This window comes from Sapajus apella, unplaced genomic scaffold, assembly GCF_009761245.1.
Source record: "Sapajus apella isolate SASKATOON/1434 unplaced genomic scaffold, GSC_monkey_1.0 scaffold78, whole genome shotgun sequence".
NCBI lineage: Eukaryota > Metazoa > Chordata > Mammalia > Primates > Cebidae > Sapajus > Sapajus apella.
This window is the reverse complement of record NW_022437018.1, coordinates 921,354-949,207: the sequence shown is the minus strand read 5'-3', so window position 1 is coordinate 949,207 and position 27,854 is coordinate 921,354. Positions and strand designations below refer to the sequence as shown.

General features: G+C 38.7%; 1 protein-coding gene and 1 long non-coding RNA gene across 7 annotated transcripts in view; both read right to left on the bottom strand.

Moving 5' to 3' along the window:
• Window positions 1–27,854, bottom strand: part of BICC1 (BicC family RNA binding protein 1) — a 317,997-nt gene that overhangs the window by 103,037 nt on the left and 187,106 nt on the right. The window lies entirely within an intron of this gene.
• LOC116532959 lies at window positions 15,609–19,275 on the bottom strand. The gene is made up of 2 exons (XR_004261014.1): window positions 17,732–19,275; window positions 15,609–17,414 (listed from the first exon to the last, which is right to left on the bottom strand). It is a non-coding gene; the product is annotated as an uncharacterized LOC116532959 (long non-coding RNA).

Here is a 27,854-nt window from a genome sequence, read left to right as displayed (position 1 = left end):
CTGTAGAAGCCACTGAGGGGCACTGTTCTGGCCTCTCTTAAGAAAGAACTTGCTGAGCAGCTGCAAGAGGGTAGCTTTCCCACTGGACTGGCTCCAGCTGCAGCACCTTCAGGATCTGCCCTGGCTTCCAGCTAAAGTCACACACTCTTCCCTAACACAATGGCATATTAGGATCTTATCATTTCTTCCCCAAATGGAGGGTAAGCATCCTCTCCCTGTGAATTTCCCTCACAGGCAATTTTTGCTTGGGAGAGCACTTGCTAGGCCAGCAGAAGTGCTGTCACATCTGCATCAGTCTGAGGCTCTTCTGACTCCCTCTCGCTCCATTCTATCCCCTGCCCCCAGACACACGTCCCCTTCACAGGTGTCAGGTCTGAATTGTGGTGCTGCAGTGTGCTTTCCCAGGCACCCTTGCTGCTCTCCCAGGCACTCCTGCAACTGGCAGTGATGCTTTGTAGGTAATCAGTGATACTTTTGTACCTGACAAAATGTGGAAAGAGAAAGAGAAATAGGGCTGAAGGGAATCTCCTGGGATTCTGGTTGGAGCATCTGAGATGGGAACACTGAAGCGGGGACAAATTTAGGAGGAGATCCCAAGTTCATTTGGGGTCAAACTAAGAATCAGGTACCTATGGAAAGTTCATTTTAATCCCGTTACCTTGTGATATAACGAACGTAGTTTGGGAAATTGATTAGAATTCTGTGAATTTCTTTCACAATCAACAATACTCACGGAGGATCTTAAGTATTTCACACTTCACTGTGAAACTCAAAGAGGCAACTGATGTTGCACATGGGCTTCAGACTCATACGATGGAATAGTCAGTTGAAGAACTTCCCAAAAGTGCCTCAAGTTTCAGTTCCCAATCATAAATGTGAATGGCAACTTCTGCCGGGCAAGGTGGCTGTGACTGAGCCCAGGGACTACGATAGGGAAGGCATTTAAAAGCGTTTATTTTGTATTCTTTTTCCTATCTTAGTTAACACATTTGTTAAGCACAAGTAATATTAAATCCCCTCATCAGACAGTTACAAATGCATATATAAGAGTTTAATTAAAGATATCCTGAAGGCATTGTGTAACATTTGGCTGGTATCAAAGGGCTTTAACAGCATATGGCATGTTCCAGGGGAAGGTGTCCTGTACTTAACGATGGCTATGAGAGAGGGGGAATATGTCCAGCAGCACAGGCTGCAAGAAGAAACACAGCCCGAGTATGGTGTACAAACAGAAGACTACACGTTCCAAATCGTACCTGTTGCAGTCACCAAAATAGAAGAGGGCTATGAAAACAGCATAGTCTGTCACATCACAGATAACACACGTGTGGAAGAAACTGTTTTTGCAAATTGTTTTTTTTTTTTAAGTATAAAATGGGAGCAGAAAGCAATTTGCTTCAGGTTAAGGGTGGTTGTACTATATCCTTGTACTATTTTTCACTGTCTACCTGTGTCAGAAGGGCCATTGTGATTTATTTCTTTGAGAACTATAAATAGAATTTGCATGGCAACTAGTGAGAAGATGAAAATTCATTCCATAAGATGTGCTTGATGGACAGTTACAGAAACCAAATCTGCTTGCAATGTGAAAATGCACAAGGCTGACTCTTTCTGCTGCTCTTGTACTATATACTACAGAGCACCCAGCCTTCCTAAAATATGTATTTAATATTTAGACCAAAAAAACCCCACAATTTCTTGATATGCGAAAAGGCCAAGTAATGCCTGAAGCCACTGCAGACAGCTTGGCAGAAAATTCCCTTGAAAAAGCAGCTTCTCCTATGAAAAATAAATCATTTGCCTCTTTACTGAGAATTTTTAAATTCACTTTTTTCAGCTAATATAAAGTTACCACCAATTTCCTGAAAACCCAAACACAATTTTGAAACCCCAAAATTATGTTGACAAAGAAATATTTCCAGTTCATTTCCCCATCAAGCTAAATGAAGAAAAATGCTCAGGATCCCCCACATCATGATGGTTCCTCTTCACCCGGTTCACATATGCAGTAAGCAGAGGCAAAGTATTTATCGAGCCCATATGGACACTTGGAAATGTTAACAATTTTGTTTAAAGCAAAAATAAATTCAACTATGTCAGCATTTCAGGAATTTATAGACAAAGACCACAGTTAAAACATGCCAAAAATCTCATTCTAACCAGAAAGCTTTTTCAAACTTTTCCAGAATGAACATTTTTGTCATAATGATCACAGGCTCTCAAGAGCTTAATTGAATACTGGCATCTGGGTAGAAAGAGTGACCTGAAATTCCTGACAAGTCAGCAAGTCACAAGAGAGGGATGCTCACCCTCCACTGGGTACAGATAATCAGAGGCAGGGTGGCAGATGAATAATTAAACACTGTCCCAGCTTTGTGTTAAAGTCTTCCTCATTTTTGCCCAGATCCCTGTGCAGGTTAGTGGCAATAGTCATAGACCTTTCCCACAGATGGAAGTGTACATTACATACCAAGGGCAAACATCAATGCAAATCCCTTAAGAGGTGACCACTACTTGTCTTCCCATTTAACAGATGAGAAATCTGAGATGTTTACAGAGAGATATAATAACTCGCATATAATTTCAAAGCACAAGTAGTAACTGGCTGACCCAGGAGGACAACATACATAGTTCTGAATCAAGACACCATGCTCCTAACTACTGTCCTATACTAGAGTGAAAGAGGCTCATATCAGAAAGAAAACTGCTTCCAAGATAATCAAGGCCAATAGTGATGCATTTGTGATGCTAGGCCAACTGGCCCTGATCAACAGTGGTAGCTAATTAGCCATGTGATTAAGTTTTAGAGGCATCTCAGAAGTTGGGGAAGCCAGTGACCAAGAGAGTGGCTCCAACAGCTGCATCAAAAGCAAACCACAGAAACAGGATTGGGCAGATGGCATCGGTGAAGGAGAGTGTCTGAGGTGCTATAGCTATCCCACATGAGACTTGGTTCCTACCAATGCAAACCGTATTACAAAAATTTCCACAGAAATGTATTGTGGACATTGTACCTGTGATTATTCCTCTAGTTGTAAGCATGTGTGTTCTCTGAGCATAAAGCTAAGTATACCCAAGTAAGGCAACAGGGAATAGTAAAGGAGGAATACTTTTTTTTTTTTTTTTTTTTGAGATGGAGTCTCGCTCTGTCACCCAGGCTGGAGTGCAGTGGTGCAATCTCAGCTCACTGCTACCTCTGCCTCTGCAATTCTCCTGTCTCAGCCTCTCAAGTAGCCACCAGGGACTACAGGCGCATGCCACCACGCCCAGCTAATTTTTTGTATTTTTAGTAGAGATGGGGTTTCACCATGTTAGCTGGGATGGTCTCGATCTCCTGACCTCATGATCTGCCTATCTCAGCCTCTCAAAGTACTGGGATTACAGGTGTGAGCCACCACACCTGGCCAGAATACTTTTTTTATATGTGTTACATATTAGAATCACAAGAAATTGCACTGGCAGTGATAGGAGGTGTTAAAGCTCACATACTCACAAATGCTCCCCTTCATTCACTCACTCACAAAAGTTTTGAACACCTCTTATGCACTAGGCATTGACTCAAGGGCTAGTGATTGTCTCATAAAGTTCTATTTTTAGAGAGTCATAAAAATTAGAATTACAGGTGTTTACAAAATGTTTTATTAGCTATAATCATGCTCACTCTCCCTATACACTAACACTATTAAATATTACAAGCATATCTCATTTTACTGTGCTTTGCTTTATTACGTTTTATAGATACCGTATTTTTTCTGTTTGGGGCTTTTTTTAACAAATTTAAGGTTTGTGAAAATTGTGCATCAAGCAAGTCTATCAGTGCCATTTTCCCAACAGCATGTGCTCACTTTGGGTTTCTGTGTCATGCTTTGGTAATTCCTACAATATTTCAAACTTTTCCATTATTATTGTATTTGTTATGGTGATCTGTGATCAGGGGATGTCACTATTATAAATTGTTTTGGGGCATCACAAACCTAACCACATAAGACAGCAATTTTTTTGTGTGTGAGACAAGGTCTCATGCTATTGCACAGGCTAGTGTGCAGTGGTACAAATACAGCTCACTGCAACCTCGACCTCCTGGGCTCAAGCAATCCCCCACCTCAGCCTTCCAAGTAGCTGGGACTACAGGTGTGCATCAATACACCCAACTAATTTTTGTGTGTTTTGTAGAGACAGGGTTTCACCACATTGCCCAGGCTATTCTCAACCTCCTGGACTCAAAGAATCCTCCTGCCTCAGCCTCCCAGAGTGCTGGAATTACAGGTGTGAGCAATGCATCTGGCTGAGAAGGCAAATTTAACTGACAAATGTTGCATGTGTTCTGACTACTTCGCTGACCAGCATACATTTCTCTCTCTCTCTCTCTCTCTCTCTCTCTCTCTCTCTCTCTCTCTCTCTCTCTCACCCTTTCTCTCTCTCCCCTACTTCCTATTCCCTAAAAAAGAACAATACTAAAATCAGGCCAATTAATAACCCTATAACAGCTTCTAAATGTTCAAATAGAAGGAAGAATCACATGCTACAGAGAAATCTTTCATGAAAAGAAGAGTCCACCAATGGGGCAAACTTCATTGCTGACTTTTATAAGAAATTGCTACAGCCATCCCAACCTTCAGCAACCATCATTCTGATCAGTCAGTAGCCATCAACACTGAGGTAAGACCCTCCACCAGCCTAAAAGATTATGACTTGCTGAAAGCTCAGACAATCACTAGCATTGTTCAGCAAAATGTTTTTTAAATTAAGGTATGTACATTGTTCTTTTAAGACATAATGCTATTGTGTACTTAATCAACTACCAGGTAGTATAAACAACTTTTATATGCACTGTTAAACTAAAAATGTGTGTGACTCACTTTATTGCAATATTTGCTTTGTTGAAGTAGTCTGGAACCAAACCTGTCATGTTTCCAAGGTATGCCTGTGCTTGTTAGCTGATATTATTAACTGATATTATTCAGGTTTGCTGCTAAATTAATATAAATCCAGTTTCTAAATATTATATTTTCAATACAAGAAGAGATCTACTTTTTAGTACAACTTTGCCGTGAATCCTTTTGCAATTCTTAAGTATGAACACCCCCCTTTATTTTGAGACAAGGTCTTGCTCTGTCACCCAGGCTGAAGACTTGCGGCATGATCTTGGCTTACTGTAGCCTCAGCCTCCTGGACTTCAGCGATCCCCCTGCCTCAGCTTCCCAAGTAGCTGGGACTACAGGTGCACACCACACCATCCACTAATTTCTATATTTTTAGTAGAAATGGGGTTGCACCATGGTACACAGGCTAGTCGCAAACTCCTGGGCTCAAGTGATCTGCCCATCACAGCCACCCAAAGTGCTGGGATTATAGGCATGAGCCACCTCACCCAGCCAGAAAACCATTTTTTAAGTTAACAATCTGGTTAGAGACTTTGGATATTTACGTACTAAGCTTTCTCAAAGAAAATTAAATGAATAAAGTATAACCAAAAACTGAGAATTGTAATCATATATATATAAAATGTTCTTACTGTCCCATGGAAAATTCTATTTTCTGTCAGTATAGTTTTCTTTGTAAAGAAAAGAACACTAAATTCCATCATTTTTTAAAGGCCAATGTTAACGTTAGTGAGACAAAGTTACAAAGCTCTGTAAAATAAGCATCTTTGCTTACTTTTTAATCAGTTGCTTACATTTCTAAAACAACTTCATGTTTCCTCAATCTCACACCCGTTTATACACCCCTCCTCCTCCTGGACCCAAAAGTCTGCCAAATTCCAGAGGAAAAAGTTTCATTTTGCATTAACAACAGTCTATACATCTGAATTTCACTGGGGTAAACTTGTGTCTTTGTATGTAGATTAAAAGATCTTTTCATCAACTGCATATTCAACCTTAAGAAGTGACTGCAGAAAATTCCATAGTAACAGATACATTTTTAAGATGATCACACACAAAAAAGGGCGGAGACCAATTCCAGTCACTCCCAAAGAAAATGCAACCAGCTGATTTCTTTTCAGTATGTAAGTAATAGACACAGGATGGATGGGGGCCAAACAGCTGTCTCCTATTTGTGCATGACATGTAATTGCAACATTATCTGTTGAAATCAGAAAGACTTAATGATTAAAGTGCTCAAAAATATACATGTGATACTTGAGTATACAACAGCAGTGCCAGGGTTCTATTCTAGAAGCTCTAAGCATTGTGAAGATGATAGGCTGCCCAGATGGATGAACTGTAAGCGCAAATCTCAGCTAGAGCACCTACAAGTTAATATAAACATATGAAGTTTCTTTAACTTACCAAAGCCTATTCTTGCCTTTAAGATGTGATGCTCATCTCATTAAATTGCTACTCAGAGAATGGGATGAATATAAGACATGTAAAATTCAACAGCTGACTAGGTGAGTGTTCAATAGATTATAGTAGTTTTCATTGTCATTATTATTGAAACTGGTTAAATGATTAAATCCATTACGGGTAGGCTTAACTGAATGAAAATGCACATGCTTATCTGGTCTCATTTTTATTTTTAATTTTTCCATTCAAGGTTGCAAACAATTTTAAATGACAAGGGAAGAGTTAGTCAGATGATTGAATTTTCAGTCTAATTAAAATTATATTGCAAACGAAATAGATTCTAATCCCTTGTGGATATAAGAAAGATAGAAGAGACATTATTTAATAGCTAGCTAAATTTTGTAAGTGCAATGGCCTTAACAATCAACATTAAAGTTCGTCTCCATGTTCCCCAGTTGTAAAGGAAACTTTATAAAGTATGTAACAATTCCCCCACAAAACAGTTAAAAAACAATAATCAGAAGAAGGCAATTTTTTAAGAACAGCTTTATCATAAAAAAAACTATTGCATTTTATCTGAAAACAGGATTCTGGAAAACCAACAGCCTATGAGATGTCTCCCTCAGACACTGCTGGTAATAACACTAGCATTCCAAGTTGTTTAACATGGCCTGAGGTGGCCAGGAAGTCATCCTGGATAAGATAAGGATCCACAGGCTCACCATCTGAAAAATTCAAGAAGACTAGCAAGTAAACCATGTGGGTTTGTTTACACAATAAGCAAACCCACAGACAAAAACAAATGCTATATAATTACAAAAATATATATTTCTGCCTTCTGATATGATATGTTCACTCTAGTGGTGAAATAGATTTCCACATTGCTCCTCTCCTCTCTTAAAAGACTGGTGAAGGAGAGGATAACTTCACAAACAAGGATGGAGACTAGATGATCTGTACTTGAAAGAAGCACAACGAGGACCATAGTCAAGACAAAGGTAGAGAGATAATTTGATATTTTTAAATGTTTGCTGAATTACATCTGGGCAGTCTCCAGTTGGGGATTGCAGTAGGGCGGGGATGGCAAGGAAGTGAAAGTCACAGATGGAAGAATCAGGCTAAGCAAAGCCTCATTGCATCCCTACACATTTAAGTCTGCCACAAATGTACATGTTTTGTGTGGCTGATATTTGCAAGAGGGTGTTCCAAAAGGAAAGGTTATGTCTCTTGCTAGCAATGCATAATAACATGTACAGAACAGGAAAGTAAGCCACACTTTAAACAAGGCAAAAATGCCTAGAAATGCCAACATAAAAGTCTCCCAAGACCCACCCCCACAAAATTGCTACAGGAGACTCCAGATTCCCACTCCAAATGGGGAGGGAAGGTTTATCAGTTTACACCTGCATCAGACAGGTGTCCACCATCAAATGAGACACAGGGCTGTCAAGGGCAGGAATAGACAGCTAGGACAGGCAATTAGATCCTCGGGATCTCTGCCTGCTTTCATCTCTTGAACTTCCTTCTCACTCAGACTCCACCATGTTGAGTAAGTGGAGGCGCAAGGAAATAGAGACCTTAAGGTGCAGCACCTGCTTCACCAGGACAGGGGCAACCAGGGCTCTGGGCAGATGTGTTCTGGAGACTGCCAGTCTGTAAGCCAAAGTGTTCACAACTTGAAGTCACCAACTGAACTTACATCTGGTTCAGGGACTGCTGACAGGGCAACTAGGGCTGAGCATAACCACTAGGGCAGAGCCCAAAGCCAAGAACACAATGAAATGGCTGGAAGAATGAAGAACATTCCTTATGACTCCAAGGAATCCTGTGCATAGTCCACAGATGGCACAGGTCACAACTTTTAATGTTCTGGAGCTGAAAGATGACCTAGTTGTTCATTGGAGTGGGTTGGGGAAAGCAGCTAGGAAGAGAGTCCGATACATTCTAACCAGCACTTAAGTATTTGTATATGTGCAAAATTACACACACACACACACACACACACACACACACACACACACACACACAGTTCTTTCATCCAACCATCCGACAGAATTCTTCTGAGAATAACTTGACTTCCTCCTTTGTAAAGAGCCATGAGATTATATAATAACTAGAGATTATGCAACTAGGAAGTTATGAAGTTCTTAGATTATGTAACATCTAAGAATCATGGATGCATTTATTTTCTTTTGACCTATGATGTAATTCTCACTGGAGAACATGCATAAGTTATGAGGTGTTTGCACATGTAATATTTCAAAACTAGCTAGCAAAAGCACTAATCGGCTGTTATATAAGGCATTCTTCCATACATGAAATTCAATTACTTTGAATTGAACATTAGCTTGGCTGCTCAGTCTTAAAATCACATAGAATTTCACAAACTGGTCATGTTGACACTAACTGTTTCCATCTTACTTGGTTTTAACTCATTAACAAGTTTCTTTTTGCTTGTTTAAAGAATCTAATTTAATTTTGCTAGGCACTCCTAAAGATGCACTCCTAAAGAACTGCCAAATTGTGAGACTAATTATACATTAGCAACCCATACGTCCAGCTGTAAATTGGACTTCATCACAACCCAGATCACTCCACCTCTTAGATTTTTAAGTTGTCACTCCTTCTGTGGCTACAACCTCCTATCAACACAATCTTGAATGCCTTCAACCCCACATACAATAAGCTAGAGAACACATAGTAAGTTCTCTAGCTTATGACTCCAGCCCCTGCCCTCTCTAGCTTTGCTGCTGGCTTGAATTCTCCCTGTGCCAACACAGTCCCCAGCTAAACATTTTATCTTTTTATCAAACACTCTAAAATCCCCAGTCCTTAAGCTTTCTGCCATACCCATCTCACCAAAGATAACCCCTCTCTGTTTTCTCCACTTCTGAATGACCTAAGAACTAGAAAAAGGAATGGAACTGTCCTAAGAAACTCAACGACAAGTTCATACCATGCAGCCTCAGCTGGATATTCAGTTCATTTTGGCAAGTTGTAAATTTTTTTTCTATTGCATTTTCCATAAGCAGCTGTTCTGAACACTCTCCAGTTCCTTCAAGTCTCAATCCATCCCCTTATTCTCCCAGGAGATGACTTTATCTCCAAATAGACTGAGGAAAGTAGAAAGAATTTATACTGAATTTTCTTCAGTTTACCTCAAATATATTAAAATTTTTTTTCTCTCCTCCTTCTTCCCAAACTCAGGAAAATATGTTCAAACTAGTTTTAATAAATATTTATTGAGGACCTATTACAAGCTAAACATTTTACCGGGCATGTGTCTGGCACAATCAACAGCCTTCATCATTAAGTCTGTGACTATACCTAGCAGAACCAATGAGGACTAACAACCAGAAATTTAAATCAGTTATTTCAATAAAATGAGCAAAGTTTCAGTGGAAGAACTTACAAAAAAAAACTAGTTAACCACACTCTTAACACCTGTTACCTTAAATCTACCGCTGCAAGGGGTGCTTCCAGGTTAAACACCACCCTCTAATTTCCTCTGTTGTCAATCTACACTTTCACAGCCTGGAAGCTCACTCAAATAAGCTTCCTTTATTCTTAAAGGAAGCTTAAAAACAAAACTATACAATAAACTCATTTCAGCACAACCCACTGATGCACCAAGAGACTACCCTAACTATTACTGTCTTCTTTCACAGGTAGGTGCCCTTAAGTATTAGTTGCTGCTTCTTCCTTTTCTGATCATTGTCTTCTAGATTGTTATTTCTAAAACTGCTCCCTCAGAGGTCACTAATGTGATCATGACTTCTGTGAAGTTTTCTAACCACGGAGGTGAATATTTTCTGATTAAAAAATACATGTTCGGCCAGGCACGGTGGCTCACACCTACATCCCAACACTTTGGGAGGCCGAGGTGGGTGGATCATGAGGTCAAGAGATCGAGACCATCCTGGTCAACATGGTGAAACCCCGTCTCTACGAAAAATACAAAAATTAGTGGGCATGGTGGCGTGCGCCTGTAGTCCCAGCTACTTGGGAGGCTGAGGCAGGAGAATTGCTTGAACCCAGGAGGTGGAGGTTACAGTGAGCTGAGATCACACCATTGCACTCCAGCCTGGGTAACAAGAGCGAAACTCTGTCTTAGGGGAAAAAAAAAAAAAAAAAAACATGTTCCTAAGAATTCAAATGTTTTATTATTTTATTACTTAATTCATGTGATTGATGAGAATACTGTAAAGTGATTATATGGATTCTCCAAAATTTATTAAACAGTAAACAAACAATATCTACTTTCCCCACTTATTTCAGTAGAATTAAGAATCTCTAAATAATAGACGACCGGAGAAAAGAAATCAATAAACACTATTCCTTCTCCTCTAGAATAAGTTTCAAAATAGATCACAGGGCTAAGGAAAGCCAGGGCTTCATTTCCTAAGAGAATGTAATGGATAGGACCACACCAGTGCAGGCATATTCTTCAGTGACGCATCTGTTCCAAATGCTGAAGAACTCAGGTATGACTGCTCACGGAAACCGGATGGATTCACTGCTTCCTTTACTTATGAGCAATTTTTTTGCCATTATGCTATTAAGCTCCATCAAGCGCTGAGTGTTCAAAGATCTGGATGCAAACATGATCATGAAGAATCATAGGAAAAGAATGAAATTCTAAAGCTTGTTACTGTCAAGTAAATATTTCAGAGTCCCCACGGAGCATACTTAACAACTATATTGTTAGTAACGGAAATATTTTTCCTAACTTGGCTCAAGTCATTAACCATGACTTTCAGGAGAGTACAAGCTGACAGAAACAATCATACGGCTGGGTCCTTTCCCTTATGATCAGTCATCAATGCTCCTTAACCTGGAAACAGCCACATCATAGCTGCCAATAGCCTGAGAATCAAACCACCTGGATGACAACCAGGTGAAAGAGCTCAGGGCTCCTGCCCTGCTCACATGCTGAAAATTCTTTCTCCTGACATGCTGAAATCATGGATTTCTAGACTCTCTCTTTATTCTTGCTTCTCCCCATAGCGTATATTTTTCTTTTTGTTGACAACAATCTAATTTGCCTGGAAACTGCTTCAAGTGCCTATGTTCCACTTGGGATCACTGTAATACTTTTGCAGATGGTTTGGAGCATTTTTTTTCTCAAAACAAGCGCCATGAACTCTAAAGCATTTTGCCATATTTCTGCACTGCTATATAAAATACACTTGAGATGACTGGAGTCATTTTTTCACTAGATAGCAGTCATTAATTAACCTGGGAAAGAATCCCAATTCCATTTTTCCATGGCATAGTGATTACTCCAATTATCCAAGATATCGTCTTAGTTTGGGTTCCCCCAAAAGTCACCTTGAGATAAGAACTTGGGTTAGTCTGGGACAGTGAATTGGGGAGGTGATCCCCGAGAGCTTAAGTTCGGAAGTGAAGAAAGCACGACAGAGGAGAGAGAAAAACCATGAAAGGGGGTGGCATGGAGCATTCCCACTGGGGCTCAATGTCCCCAGGATGTTCTGAAAAAACATAAGTAATGTGCTTCAGAAATGTCCCACAAGGAGAAGGGGAAACTGGGCTTTTTTTTTCTGACTCCAGCCCTTCACTGGGTAAAGGTTGTACTTCTAAGGCTGCTCTGCAGCAAGAGTAAGTTTCCACAGGGCTGACAAAGTACTCAAGTAGAGAAGCACTGATCAGGCCCTAAAGAAGGAAAGCTGTCACTATCCACGGGAGGGGTCCAGTATGGGTGAACTCAAAGGTGGGCCAAGACCATAACATAAGCATCTGCCTACAGCAGCCCACAACCCAATTCCTTGCTCTTATCAAGTTACCACGTCCTGCTGACTCCATCTTTCAAAAAAGACTCTCTGATACTCCTATCTTCAAATACAATCTACTCATCTTTCAATATTTTAACCCTTTCCTACTAATCATGTCCTGTGTCCACTCCCAATCCCAGGATATTTCCTGTCTGTAGGATAGATGAGTTCTCACGAGGTCACTGGTTGTCACTGATCTGCTCTAGCTGTCCACCCTTATTGGCCACCAAGTCTTTGAATACTTTCCCTTTCAAAAAATAGCCTCCTCTCTTCCTGTAACACATAAAGATTCTCCCCAGCTCTCAGCCTGTCCCACACAGAATGCCCGAGCCCTCTGAGACCCACGCTAGAAATTATCAATACTTAAGAAATATTTTCCTTAGCTGTGGCTTGTACCCTTCTCCTCCTCCTCTGAATTACTCCAGTCTTGATGGCAAACAATGCCATTTTAAGGGTTTATTTAAAGCAATAGGCTCAGAATCCCCAAGCAAACCCTTAAGTATCCAAAGGGCCAAGACTGAGATCAATGTTTCTTTCTTAAATTCCTCCAACGCTCACTCTTGTGTCCACTAATCAAAGACCACCAGGAACACACCTGTAGTAAATGAACTGAGCTTTCCTTCACTTGCTACAGCAAGAAAGAGTACAGCAAAGTAATTGGAAAATTTTAAGTAACTGGTGGATACTTAGTATACAACTTGTGTTTGTTTTGGGTGATTCCAAGAAAGTTTTAAGAAAATGGAGGCCAGATGTGGATTAGGAGCTGTTGGGCGGTGGGGACAATTCATTGATTATCTTGGCAAATCTAATCTAGAAGGCAGAGGATTAAAACTGAGTTGGAGGCATCATTGGTAAAGAGCAATCACTCACATCAGTCATAAGAGAGGGAGGTTTAATTACTTCTGTGGTTGGAGAGGGTCCTTGTCTCAGTCTTGTTTCAGACATACTCAAGAAGTAGGCTTGTCTGATTATTTATATTCTGCAAGAGGTATTTATGTTCAGTTGGGAACATTGTGGTCTGTCAGCTGCCAGGACCATTTTTCACTTTCTCAAAAGTTATTCAAAAGATACCAGAATAACTTAAATAACTGTTGAATAAATTTCAGATTTATCCTAAATCTAATGATAATGTAAACTTTGACTCACAATTTATCACTTCAGCTTTCTGGCAGGCACTGCGCATATGGAACAGAATAAGACATATTGGTCTTTGACACAGGTCCATGGGCTCAAAGTCCAAACAAAAGTCAAATGTCTAGGCTGATGCAATACAAGCATGAAAAGTGCCCAAATATAAGTATGAAAAAGGTGCTGAGCTGGTGCAATAAACAGGGTGTTCAACTCCACCTGGAGGCGTGGGTGAAGCTTTCCAAGAAGACATGCCACCTGAGATGGATGTGTGAGGATGAGTAGGAGTTGGCCAGTTGGAAAAAGGAGGGTGGAGGATGCCCTTCCAAAGCAGACACAACCTAGGTAAAGGTGTAAAGCAGCATAATGAGTTGAGGAACAAAATATAAATCAATGTTGCTAGAGAAACTATTCAAAGCACTCAAAAATATTTCCAGGATATTTTTGAATATAAGGTGCTATATTGGCACCTCTGAAATTACACAGCACAGAAGGTGAATTTTGTTCTCAGTTAATTAAACTGAGTGTTAAAGAGAAAGTAAATCATACCAAAAACTAAATACTTTTACATATGGATCCCCCTCAAGAAATGGAGATGAAGTGGAAATGGAATATGAACCAATTCAAAATAACATATTGAAGTTTATATGTACCTCTCTTGAATATAATGAATTAGAAAAAAATTCAGAAACTTTAACCTAAAATTGGAAATCAAATCCCAACACATGGAAATAAAACCAACAACTTATTCTATCATCTTTCTGTTACACCAAGAAAGCTCAGAAATTCAATGACTATTATATAATAGAGTAATTCTCTTATCAGGGCAAACATACACATACACATACACACTAGCTAATTTATTTTGGAAATCCAATGGCCTTAATGTTAATACTTTTCTATAGTTCTTCAAAAATTAACACATTAGTAGTATTTAAGGTAACTTCATTTCTTTCTAGTTTGAAATAGAAATGATTCATCATAAACAAGCATTGATGGCAAGAAAGGAACAGACTGGGCAACACAATTAAACAGTAGAAAAAAAATCTAAAAGTCTAATTTCACTAGAAAAAAAAGATGAACAAGTGCTACAATCTGAATGTTTATATCCCCACAAAGTTCCTATGTTGAAACTCACCCCAATGCCAACAGTATTAAGAGGTGGGGACTTTGGAAGGTGATTGGTCATATGTAATCCACCCTCCTAAATAGCACTAGTACCCTTATCAAAGTGATGTGAGGGAGGTTTTTTTGTCCCTTCGGCCATGTGAAGACATAGAAGGTGCCAACTATGAGGAGCAGGCCCTCTCCAAATGCCAAATCTGCTAACACCTTGATCTTGGACTTCCCAGTCTCCATAACTGGAAACAGTAAATTTCTACTGTTTACAAATTACCAGGGCTAAGGTATTTTGGTATAGCAGCCAAAATGAGATAAGACAACAATCACTAATATAGGGAAAAAATATGAATAAACCAACAAAAGGAAACGGCAAACAATTCACAGCGTGATATAAATAAGTGTTCCACAAACAAATTTAAAAACACTCAGCTTTTCTATTAAGAAAGTACATATGACAACATGATTTTTTTTTTCACTATTTAGATAGGCCTAGGACAGGAAAGCACAGTATTGGCAAAGAGTAGTTGTTTCTCTTTCCAAAATCCAGCCCTTGCCTAGGAAAAGTTCAACAGCCATTTGAGAAGACAAGGTGAGAATCCTAAATAAATAAATAAATAAATAAATATTAAAGTTACTGATATCCTGGGGCCTAAAAATTCTACTTGTAAGAATTTATGCAACATAAAAAAGGTGTAAAAGTAGGCAAATAAATTTGAAATTCACTGTAGACAAAAGAGAAAACAAAAGAGAAGACCCAATGTCATCAAAACAAATCTGTTGAAATGTATATTATAACCATATCTCACATATACATACAATGGTATTTCAAGCAGCTACAAAAATAATGGTATTATTTTTTACATGCTTATATAGACGAAGTCCTCTGGTGGTTTTTTTTTGTTTTTTTTTTTTGGTTTTTTTTGTTTTTTTTTAAGAAGAAAAAGTCAGTGGTAGAAATGTGTGTGTAGAATAAGCCCATTTCAATAAATTAGTTAATACATAACTATTTGCATAGATCACAGAGCCAAAAACATGCATATGCTGTGTTCTCATTTTATTTTTATTTCAGGCAGAATTTATTTTGCTTTAAGAGTAATTTCTGGCAACAAGATATAAAGGGAATGTAACTCCTCATTCCTGAAATCTCTCCAATATCTTTTGATAAAAATGTTAGTACCAAGGTTGAATAAAAATGTAACAATAAACCACAAGCCATACTTTAATGGCATATAAAGGTCTTTGGAAGAAATGAAGATGTCATTATCTTTTTTTTTTTTTAAGCTAGAAATGCCACATGGTGCCTTCAATATCGTTTGCAACTGCAAAGTACCTTCATAAAAATAATTTAATTGCTCCTGACAGGCCTCATAGTTGTCCCTGAATTCCATTCAGCCATGCCATGACTGACATTACAAAGGAAAACGAGTAAAAGGTCACACACGTGGTTTGGGAAACCATCAAAATGTGGTGCTCATCTCTTGGCTGACAGAAATTTACAGTACCATTGTGTTTTCAAAAGCAATCGGAAACCTTAGGAATTGTCACAGTTATCACAACTGCACATTCCAGCAAAGAAGAATGGAAGACACAAGTAACATGAACCAGGAGGGCAGGTCTGTCCCCTAGCACTGAAGCAGGCACAAAGGCATAACATGAAACACTCATGGAGAATAAACAAAACAGTTGAAGTTGCACAATTAAACCAAAAAATTCAACACTGATTGCAAACCACCTTTTAAAATGTGTAGACCTATGACCCTACTCTGTTTTATCCCTTTTACCAAAATTCTGTCAGTTCACCTATTTTGTTACAAATGTATTTTCTTCCTTCTGTAGTCACACTAAACTATATTCTGAAATGAATGCTACAAAAAGGAGGCCAGGTAACTGATGTACCAGGCTGCATGAAATGTGCTAATGGGAATCCAGTGTTGTGAAGACACTATGGATTCTAATGGGAATCCAGTGCTATGAAGACACTATGGATTCTAATGGGAATCCAATGCTACGCTATCCTGATATTAAGCCCACTCCTCTAGTTCAGCATTTCTCAACTTGAGCTACTGACATTTTGTGCCAAATAATTTTGTGTTGAGGGGGCTGTCTTCTGCAGGATAGGATGTTTAGCAGCATCCCTATACTCTACCCTCTAGATACCAGTAGCACTCTCTCCCAGTGTAACAATGAAAAATGTCTCCAGATATGGCCACATGATTCCTGTGGAATAAAATCATCTCAGTTGAAGAACCACCATTCCAGAAGAAAGCTTATAAATCCCAGTAAAATCCTTAATGGATCTCGAAAAAGGATAAAGGAAAGAAAGATACCATGAAGAACAAGATTAATAAAAATAAATCTAGGTTGAACATTTTTAAAAGACAAGAAATCCAGCAAGCTTCTGAAAGTCAGGTAAGGAGTTATCCAAAATTGCCTTTCATTTTGAAGAGGATACTTAAAAACCAAAAGCAGTTTGACTTTTCTTAAGTAAATGTGTTGGTAAATCTTTACTTTTTTGTGTGACCAAACACCCACCATTAACACTTACATGCTTGCTTCTTACAGAGTGAACGAGATTACTGTGTCTTGAATTTTGAAACCAAGGTTTATATGCAAACTGCATCACTTACAATTCAGTGGCCTTCAACAAATTATATCATCTTTGGCATTAGTTATTAATATATATAATGCAGACAATAACTCCTCCATGTGGGTTATTGTATGGATTAAAAGAGATTACAACAGGCATCCATTATAATGTCTATTACAAAACAGGTAAATAATCAGTATTTTCTCCTTTCCTCCTCCTACAGCTTAACAGGCAAGAAAAGAACTGCAGATAGAAGGGATCCTGGGATGTCACCACGGGCACAGGGACATAAAAGCATCTGTTCTGGAAACAGGAAGATTGAGGAAGAAGGAGCCCAAGAAAGCAGACAGCAGCAGTCACAGAGTCAGGCAAGCTAAGAAAAATCAAGACTCGGTCCAGTCGTCACCTGGTGTTGAATAACTGGGTGTGTTTTACTGTTTAGCCATTTTTCTTACTTTCTTTTTTAAAAATTTTATAAAACTTTTGTTTCTTAAGAGACTTCAGGCCAGGCGCGGTGGCTCAAGCCTGTAATCCCAGCACTTTGGGAGGCCGAGGCGGGTGGATTACGAGGTCAAGAGATCGAGACCATCCTGGTCAACATGGTGAAACCCCATCTCTACTAAAAATACAAAAAACATTAGCTGGGCATGGTGGCACATGCCTGTAATCCCAGCTACTCAGGAGGCTGAGGCAGGAGAATTGCCTGAACCCAGGAAGCGGAGGCTGCTGTGAGCCAAGATCGCGCCATTGCACTCCAGCCTGGGCAGCAAGAGTGAAACTCCATCTCAAAAAAAGAAAAAAAAAGAGAGAGAGACTTCATGGTGCTTTACACATTAAGGAGTTATTCTTGATCACATAAGATTATCTTTGCATACAGTATATTTTAAAATGCTAATAAAAATGTCGTGTCCAGTATCTATGATTAGTTTTTTAAATATAGACTTTATTTTTCAGGGCAGCTTCTGGCTCACAGCAAAATCAAGTGGAAAGTACAGAAAATCCCCATATGCTGCTTCCTATACACAGGCACAGCCTCCCCAACTGTCAACATCACGTCAACTTCAAAACCTGTTCTATGGGCCTTGACAAATGTATAATGACATATATCTACCATTATACATCACACAGAATAATTTCACTGTCCTAAGAATCCTCTGTGCTCTGCCTATTTATGCCACCAAGAAAGGATGAGAGTTCTGACTGCTCCACATCTTCATCAGCATTCGGTGTTCTCAGTGTTTTACATTTCAACCATTCTCACAGGTAGATAGTGATAACTTACTGTTCTAATTAGCAACTCTCTAATAATACAAGATGTTGAGGGTCTTTTCACATGCTTATTTACCATCTGTATATCTTCTTTGGTGAGGTGTCTGTTAAGATCTTTGACCTACTTTAAAAATCAGGTTGTTTTCTTATTGTTAGGTTTTAAAAGTTGTTTGTATATTTTGAGTAACAGTTCTTCATCAGATGTGTCTTTTACAAATATTTTCTCCCAGTCTCTGGCTTGTCTTCTCTTTCTGTTGATGTTTTCACATTTTTACTTACTTTCTCACCTCTCTATTCCACTGAAAATGTGTTTTCTAAGCTAAGGGAAAATATCTCTTCAAAAAAAAAGCTACCAGATATATTTGCTTATTTAGGCTTGAGAAGATAACTGAAAAGCTGAGACCATTTTCCTCTCTGGCCCTGGTACAGAAAAGAGAGAAAAAGGATTGGAAAGAACAGCTAGTTTTCAGCAGTTACAAGGTAAGCAAACAAGCCAATGCCTGGGGCCTTCATAAGAGAAGAAAGGGGAACTAGCTGGAGATCAAGAAATTAACTCAGGCTCAGGTCCTCAGTCTTGCTAATAGGTTGCTGAACATGAGCTGTCTCACCTGTAAAATGGTGTGTGAACTGTGTGTGAGAACACAGGTGTTCAAAAAGGATCTCAAATGTGCATGTTTGGCACTATCTACAAATATAGTTATTCATGTACAATGAGATACACTGAAAAACTGAATATTTAAAAATATACGGTCTTTTTATAAACTTTGTATTGTTTAATTATACTGGGATCTTCAAGAACTGAAATGGTTCAGGTCTCTGTTCTCTGAGTGGTCCTATTTACACCATGCTCTCTCTAGCCACAGCAACTATTAGTACATTGCATACAACTTATTCAACTCTTTGGGTGAATTTCTACTCTTGGCCCTCAATTAACATTCACCAAGTGATTATATTAATAATATATAAAAAAGCATTAAGTACAAAATATTCTAGCTAGTCACAGAGGCCCACGCCTGGAATTCCAACACTTTGGGAGGCTGAAGCAGGAGGGTCGCTTGAGCCCAGGTGTTTGAGACCAGCCTGGGTAATGAAGCCAGGCCCCATCTCCACAAAAATTTAAACATTAGCCAGGTGTAGTGGCTTGCACCCATAGTTCCAGCTACTTGGGAGGCTGAGGCGAAAGGATCTCTTGAGCCATGGAGGCCAAGGCTGCAGTGAGCTATGATCATGCGACTGCACTCTAGCCTGGGCAAAAGAGCAAGTCCCTGTCTCAAAAACAAGAACAACAACAAACAAATTTTTCTATCCAGAAGAAATACAAGGGTCTTCAGGTATGTCACAAACAGTACTTTCAAAGATTTAAGCCACACATACACAAAACACATTTACACAGAAAACCAACACAACAAGCAGTTTATAACATATTCTGGGCTTCTTTTCCTTCCAAATTCATTTTTTTCTAAATTGTTTAACTTAATGACATATCAAAAAGTCTCTGCCTAAGGAAATAACACACGGCATGAAACATCAAGCTAAAATTCAGAGGCAAGCACTTTTCAAAAATGTGCACACCTTTGAGTGGTTTCATCTTTTTAAACTATAAAATCTAATTTCCCCTGAAAAAAGACGTGATATCTATAAGACATGCTAACCTTAGCCTACCTTCAAATCTCTGTAATCTCCAACAACTGAGACATATGAAACTGGACTGAGTATAATCAGCTAATCTTGGCAATGGTCTCTGAAGAGATATTATTATACCTTACAGAACTTCCTGGAATAGGGAAAAGTACCATCAAAGGCATTTTCTCACCCAGGTATGGGTGTGAAAGTGCATTTGAATACACTGACTTGGAGTTCTGAAAACAAATAGACCTAAATTTAGATTTGAGGTCTGCTAACTTACCAACTGTAAAGCCATGGGCAAGTTAATTAACCTTCACCAACTTTAGTTTCTTCATCTGTAAAATGAGAATACTTCCACCTCACTCATAGAGTTGCTCTGATAATTTGAAAAGATTTAAGATTATGTACATAAAATATTTAGCATAGTGCCTTACCACAGTAGGTTTCAACAAATGGTTGGACCCACTATTACTATTGCTAATCATGTAATTAAATGCTAATTAAAATAACCACAACCAAAACAACTATAATCTGGGGGCCTACCAGGAGGCTGTGTCTCATTAAGTCTCATTTAATAGCCTACTGAGAATGGCACCAGAATTTCACTTATTCAGATGTCCTGAGAATGACAATGATCAGGTCATTGTCCCTAAATTTCCTTCCACTTCCTTTGTTAGTGGAGGGAGTCATCATTAGGATTATTCAGAACCACTAAAGAAGGTTTAGTCACAATCATGCCCCACATTTTTCTACATAAGGGGTCTATGGGAAAGATCAGTAGTAGATAATTTCCACAACAGTGACTGTCACTCATGTGGGAAGGCAATAATTCTACATCTTTTTCCTGCATGACATTTCTACATCTTTTTCCTGCATGACATACTTTCCCATCTGTATGAGTAGTTCCACTGTTTCCATGATGGAGCTGGAGGCTCAATAGACAAATGCTTACTGAGTGCCAACTATGTACTGGTTACAGTGTTAGTAATGCAGTGATTCGCAAAATCCACTTGCTCCTTACCCTTTGGAAAGTGACCACCTAGCACCGTGTTCCACAACCTATCATCATCATCCATTTTAAATCATGACCTACTAATATATTTGTGCATAGGTGTATATTTGCACATACACATAAACAGAGACACATATGACTGAATGTTTTACTAACCAATACCCTTACTGAAATAATCCAGGTACAGAAAGATAAATACTGCATGTTCTCACTCACATGGAAGATAAAAAAGTTTATCTCATAGAAGTATAGAACAGAACAATGATTATTAGAGGCTGGGAAAGGTGTGGTGTGGGAGGATGTTATAGGGAAAGCTTGATTAACAGATACAAAAGTAATATAGCTAGATTGGAATAATAAATCCTAGTGTTCTATGGCACTGTAGGGTGACTACAGTTAACTATAATTTACTGTATATTTTCAAATAGCTGAAAGAGAGGATTTTTAATGTTCCCAACACAAATAATAATAAATGTTGGAGGTGAGGAATATGCTAAATACCCTGCCTGTGGTATAAGAGTTAAGAGGAAATTATTTAGGAAGATAGTGAGGGTAAAGAAGTCCTCAGTAAGGTTTTCCTTTTAATGAAAAGTAGCCCCCAAATAATTTTTTTTCTAACAAAGAGCAGCCAGTAAAATTGAGCTGCAGACATAGACAAGCAAGCTGGAAGCTTGCATGGGTGAATGCTGGCATCTGTGCCAATAGGAAAAGACTAGCTGGGGGCTAGGCAAGTCCAACATAGCAGCTCTATCTTCCCCTTTCTCTGTCAACCAAAGGCACAGAAAGGAGCAGACAACATGGCACAGGCCAAGTAGAGACCCTATTCGCATAATAAAAGATTAGGGTTGGGTGGCCAGCTTCTTCAAGTGCTGTGCAACACATCAGATCCAGCCAATCTTTGGGTCTTATGTAAATCAGACACTGTCTCCTCAAACCTGTCTAAAATCCTGTGCACTCTACTGCAGGCTGGAAATCCCACTCGGGCACCCCTCTCTCTCTCTCGGAAAGGGAGCTGTTCTCCTTTCTCTTTCTTTTGCCTATTTAACCCCTGCTCTTAATCTCATTCCATGTGTGTCCGTGTCCTTGATCTCCTTGGCATGAGGCAACAAACCTCAGGTATTCACCCCAGACAATGGCACTGCTTCACTTGGAGCATTGCATCTGGTATACATGTACTGAAATATCATGCTGTACTGTATAAAGATGTAAAGTATTATATCAATTAAATATTGGCCAGGAGTGGTGATTCACATTTGTAATCCAAGCACTTTGGCAGGCCATAGAGGGTGGATCACTTGAGGTCAAGAGTTCAAGACCAGCCTGGCCAACATGGTGAAACCCTGTCTCTACTAAAAATACAAATAATAATAATAATAATTAGCTGGGCCTAATAATTAGGCAGGAGAATGGCATGCACCCAGGAGGCGGAGGCTGCAGTGAGGTGAAATTTTACCACTTCGCTCCAGCCTGGGTGATAGAGTAAGACTCTGTCTCAAAAAAATATAAAATAAAAATAATTTAATAACAAAAAATACCCTTATGCTCTATTTTTTTTTATCTAGTTGGGTTATTTCACTGCTGGTTTCAACCCACTAACACAACATCAGACACACTAATAGGTTGCAACCCACCCTTATAAACACTTTGGTCCAGCATGCCATGCCCTGCCATGCCTTTCCCCTGCCCTTAGCCCTTTAAGCAAACCTACATTAAAGCCCTCAACTAACTAGTTCACCATGAACACCCAATAAAAGTGTAAGCATACTCAACAAAACATTTTCTTCTGGAAAAAAACAAAGAGAATTGTTCACTATTTTTCTCATGCTAACATTTCTACTAGATATCTACTTGTTCTGATGGAATATAACCAAAAATAATAAAACCTCATGGAATTCTGAAGATTCTTTTGTTGATTCTGGGAGGAAAAGAATGGCTAAACTTGGTGCCAAAACATCAAGCAACCCAGTCAATGCCACTCATTCCTGCTAGTCCTGGGGTTTCCTAAATCATCATGTAAGGACTACTTGCAGGGATTAGTTCCTATCACTTGGTTTAACTGTGCAACAAAGCTTCATTAATGCTGACCTCAGTTCTTTGGAATTTGGCTTAAAAACTTTAAATGAGTTTTTACCCACTGTATTAATCTGTTTTCATACTGCCATGAAGAAATACCTGAGACTATGTAATTTATAGAGGAAAGAGGTTTAGTTGACCCACAGTTCTACATGGCTGGGGAGGCCTCAGGAAACTTACAATCATGGTGGAAGGGAAAGCAGGTACATCTTACACGGGGGAAGGGGAGAGAGAGTGTACCCATCAGATCTTGTGAGAACTCACTATCATTAGAACAGTGTGGAAGGGAGCCATACCCATGATCCAATCACCTCCCACCAGGTCTCTCCCTCAACACATCAGGATTACGGGGATTACAATTCGAGATGAGATTTGGGGGGAGGCCCAGAGGCAAACCATATCACCCACATTTACCTTCGCAAGTCTAAGAAGAGACTGATGAGCAGATTAAGAGCAAAAGAAGACTGTGAGACAAATGTTTACCTTGTTTAAGAAAACAAACTTATTTAGCATCATGAAGCTTACAGCACAATATACCAGTGTGATAAATTCTCATTACAAATCATTTTTATCTGTTTCTTAAGGCAGGTCTGGCAGGACTTCTATTTGGCAAAACAATCAAATTTGTTAAGAATGCAATTTGTATTTTAATGAAGCTGCATTTATTTTAAAATAGGCTATGATTCAGAATAGCATATTCAAAATTTTAATGACTGCTTGAAGTTATTCTGTTGGTAAGGCTGTATGGTATTAAACATCTTAATCCTTAAATACTGGTTTCACAGGCACAAACCTCAAATATTTCCATGTAAAGAAGACTGCTCTAGTATTCCCACTCTAAAGTTGGAAGCAGTTAGATTTTCATCCACTCAAAATAAACTTATGTTATACAAAAGAAATGCCAAGTATTGCTTTGTTTTTCTTAATCGTGACCCTCTTTAAGACAATTCTAGAGTCACCAACTTAAATGTCCATTATACTGAACCTTAAATTCTTAGTTCTCTCCAGCTCTAATGAGGATTCAACCTGCCAATAATTTCAAATACTCTAGAGATTTAAAAAAAAAAAATCTAGGTCAAGGGGATGAAAAATTACCAATTGGGTACAATGTTTGCTATCTGTGTAACAGTAACACCAAAAGCCCAGTCTCCACCGGTATGCAACAAACCCATGTAAAAAAAAAACCATGCACATATTTCAATCTAAAATAAAAAATTTTTATATCACAAAACATGCACTTCCCTAAAATGCCCTGTGCACATGAAAATATTTCTACCACTTTTTCCCCTCACTATATTCTATCTAGAATATGGTCACGGAAGAATGAAAGGGGAGTGAAAGGAAATAAAGAAAAGCGAGATGATAAGAAAGGAAGGTGGAAAGGGAATGGGCAAAAATTAGATGGTCTTTTATCCAATATTTAACACAGGCATAGAACAATGAGGATGTCATAACTCTAAACTAATCAATGTTAAGTGACTACAAAGATGACAGAAAAGTGAAACTAATGCATCCATAAAAAATGTAGTTCTATGGATGCCAAGATGGGCATTATCCGGAAGAGACTATAGAATAACTCTGCCTGTTTCTCAGTAGTGGTCACCCATGCCTTCAGAACATGTGGTCTTCTTAGTGACTAAATCATGATATTTCCATGTCTGATGTTGAGATTTGTGTTTTCCAAACTCAGCTTGACCATAAGAACAACCAGTGGAACTTCTTAAATATAGTATAGCTCCCAGTACTAGCCTCAGAACTACTGAGCCAACATCTCTAGAGGTGAAGAATCTGAACTCTCTAATTGATGACAAAATCAAGCTGTCGGCTGCTTGCCTTCTTGCCAGGCCGCTTCCTACCAGCTCTTCAACCAAGTGAGCCATATGGCCACTCACACAGCTGCTCTGATAAAGGATTAATGGCTTAAAAAATAACACTTAGAGCTATGGACGCTAATTTAGGAAACACAAAACTAAATTCCAGTAAGGTAAAGAAGGGGGCAAACTGTGGTAACAGTGGCCATGAAAAATGTTTATCTAGGCTCAAATGTTCAGCCAATATGCATTTTAGAAACTCAAAAGTGAAATGCAACACAAACCTATGGCTGTATCGTCTCTCTAGCACAGCCTGCAGATTATGTGTATATTTCAAAGTTTCATATCACCACGGGATTTGGAATGTAATAATCATCCAAAACACAGCATGAGTCCCTAAATACATTTATATTCTTCAGTCTCTTGAATAATAATATTCTGGAATGGAAAAGGGTTCAAGACCAACAATTTCGTCCTCTACAACACTCAGGGGCAAGGAGGAACAGCCACATCAGATGAAAAAGCAAATAATTACGTTCTAACATTCCTCCTGCCATTTCCATTTCACTTTTATTAAATACAAATTACAGTAAAAAAAATTACATCTCTGAATTGAATCATTTAAAAAATAATATAGGTATACACATACCAGGGATGTTAGCCAAGAACTGATTCAGCAGCTGTGTGCTTAAATGATAAGAGCAACTCAAGTAAATTCTCAACAGTAAATTCCTCATAGGCAAACTTCTGATCCTCTCTCTTCGTGTTCCCTTTCAGAGCATTCTGTGCATCATATAGTACTAGATACATCCATAGCACTTCACAAGTAATACAAAATAAAATGATGTCTATAGATCCAGGTCTGAAGGGATCAATTCTTAGGCACAATTCCAAAGGTAAATTTTTACCATGTGGAAATTATGCCAAATGCCCTCAAATGTACTGCTGAAGTATTCTCAACTCCAAAGCAAAATATATAATCAAAATGTGCAACATTGTTGGCCATTCTGAATAGGTTAAGTGTCAATGACAAGAAACCAATTTAAAAAAAATCTATTCAGCTGCATATTTTCTGAAATGTCTAATGTTGTCACCATGTTTTGAACAAAAACTAATCAGTTCTCGGTTACTCAGGATAATGGCATAGGGGAGAGGAAAACCACAGCATGGATACTGCAAGAAAATAAGACATTCAAAGTTACCTGGAATTGTTGTAATGTTCGGGTCTCCTTGGGGATTTTCTTTGGAGACTGATTAAATTGCATTTTTATTGGGCTAGTAATACATCTAATTTTATTCTTCAAGTAAAAATACCTGACAATAAGGAAAGAGTATCTAGTCTATGTTCAAGTTCCAATTTACTCAAGTAGTAGGACAGAAATTTCTAAATGCTGCAAATAGCTAGGTAATTCATAAGGGGCAGTTTCTTCTTCTGCATAATGAGTATAAAACATTCCAACATACCACAGAAATTACTGAAGATTAATTGAGAATATAATCCACAGCACTTGGGAAATACATGTTTATAAAAAGACACAGAATTGCACTTGCAAATTCACCATGTCTTCTTATGACTGTTTAGCACATAAGTTCCCACTTCCTTGTCACCCATGATCACAATTAAAAAGATAACAGGTTGCGTGTGGTGGCTCACAGCTATAATCCCAACACTTTGGAAGATCAAGGCAGGTGGATTCCTTGAAATTAGGAGTTTAAGACCAGCCTGAGCAACATAGTGAAACTTCATCTCTACAAAATATGCAAACATTAGCCAAGCATGGTGGTGTGCACCTGTAGTCCCAGCTACTTGGAAGTCTGTGGTGGGAAGATGGCTTGAACCTGTGAGGGTAAGGCTGCAGTGAACCACAGATCATGCCACTGCACTCCAGCCTGGGTGACAGAGTGAGACTCTGTCTCAAAAATAAATAAATAAATAAATAAATAAATAACAAGATAGGAGTCTCTACAGGAATTCCAGTCAATTGAAGTCCAGCTAACAACAACACTAAATAACTAAAACAATTTTTATTCCATGTGATGAGTAACTCTAACAAAATGCAATTAAAAGAAGGCAAACTGGACTGAAGAAAGGAAATTGAGAAATCTTGCAATGTTATCATTTAGCAGTAAGTCACAGGGAGAAGGGCAGAAAATACGAAATTAAACAGGGACAATAACAAAGCCAGGCCATGATAGGCAATACTGATTGCAATTATTTTTGAATTGTTTGATGGCATTTGTCATTACGTTCTGACAGCTACATACATCTGCACAATTCTAATGAGATATATACAACAAAGTTTGCTGATACTAAGGTCAAAATTTAAACACTATCCATAAAAATATATACTGGCAGGTTACATTTGAAAATACTATGTAATCCAGGGAGAAAACTAAGGAGGCCTGTATTTTTATTTCTGAACATCTATGCATTGGGTAGTGTCCCACAGGATAAAGCCAGGCAGGGAAACAGCCTAAAAGAAAAATCTAGTGGGTTCTTTGCTGTCTGATAGATGAAGAAAAGCAGTACCTGAGACATGAAGTCTAAGGTTCATGTCATACTGGAAGGGAAAAAAGCAGCTATTAAATCTGTGTGGTGCATGAAAAAGAACTCTGAAATGTAAACAATAGAAATGTATGTGTTAAAAACGTGGCAATCATTAAAAAATCTGGAGATAACAGATGCTGGAGAGGATGTGGAGAAATAGGAACACTTTTGCACTGTTGGTGGGAGTGTAAATTAGTTCAACCATTGTGGAAGACAGTGTATTGATTCCTCAAGGACCTAGAAAGAGAAATTCCATTTGACCCAGCAATCCCATTACTGGGTACATATCCAAAGGATTATAAATCATTTTAATATAAAGACACACGCACATGTATGTTCATTGTGGCACTGTTTACAATAGCAAAGACCTGGAACCCACCCAAATGCCCAACGATGATAGACTGGACAGGGAAAATGTAGCACATATACACCATGGAATATTATGCAGCCATCAAAAATGATGAGTTCGTGTCCTTTGTAGGGACATGGATGAATCCGGAAACCATCATTCTCAGCAAACTGACACAAGAACAGAAAATCAAACACTGCATGTTCTCACTCATAGGCGGGTGTTGAACAATGAGAACACATGGACACAG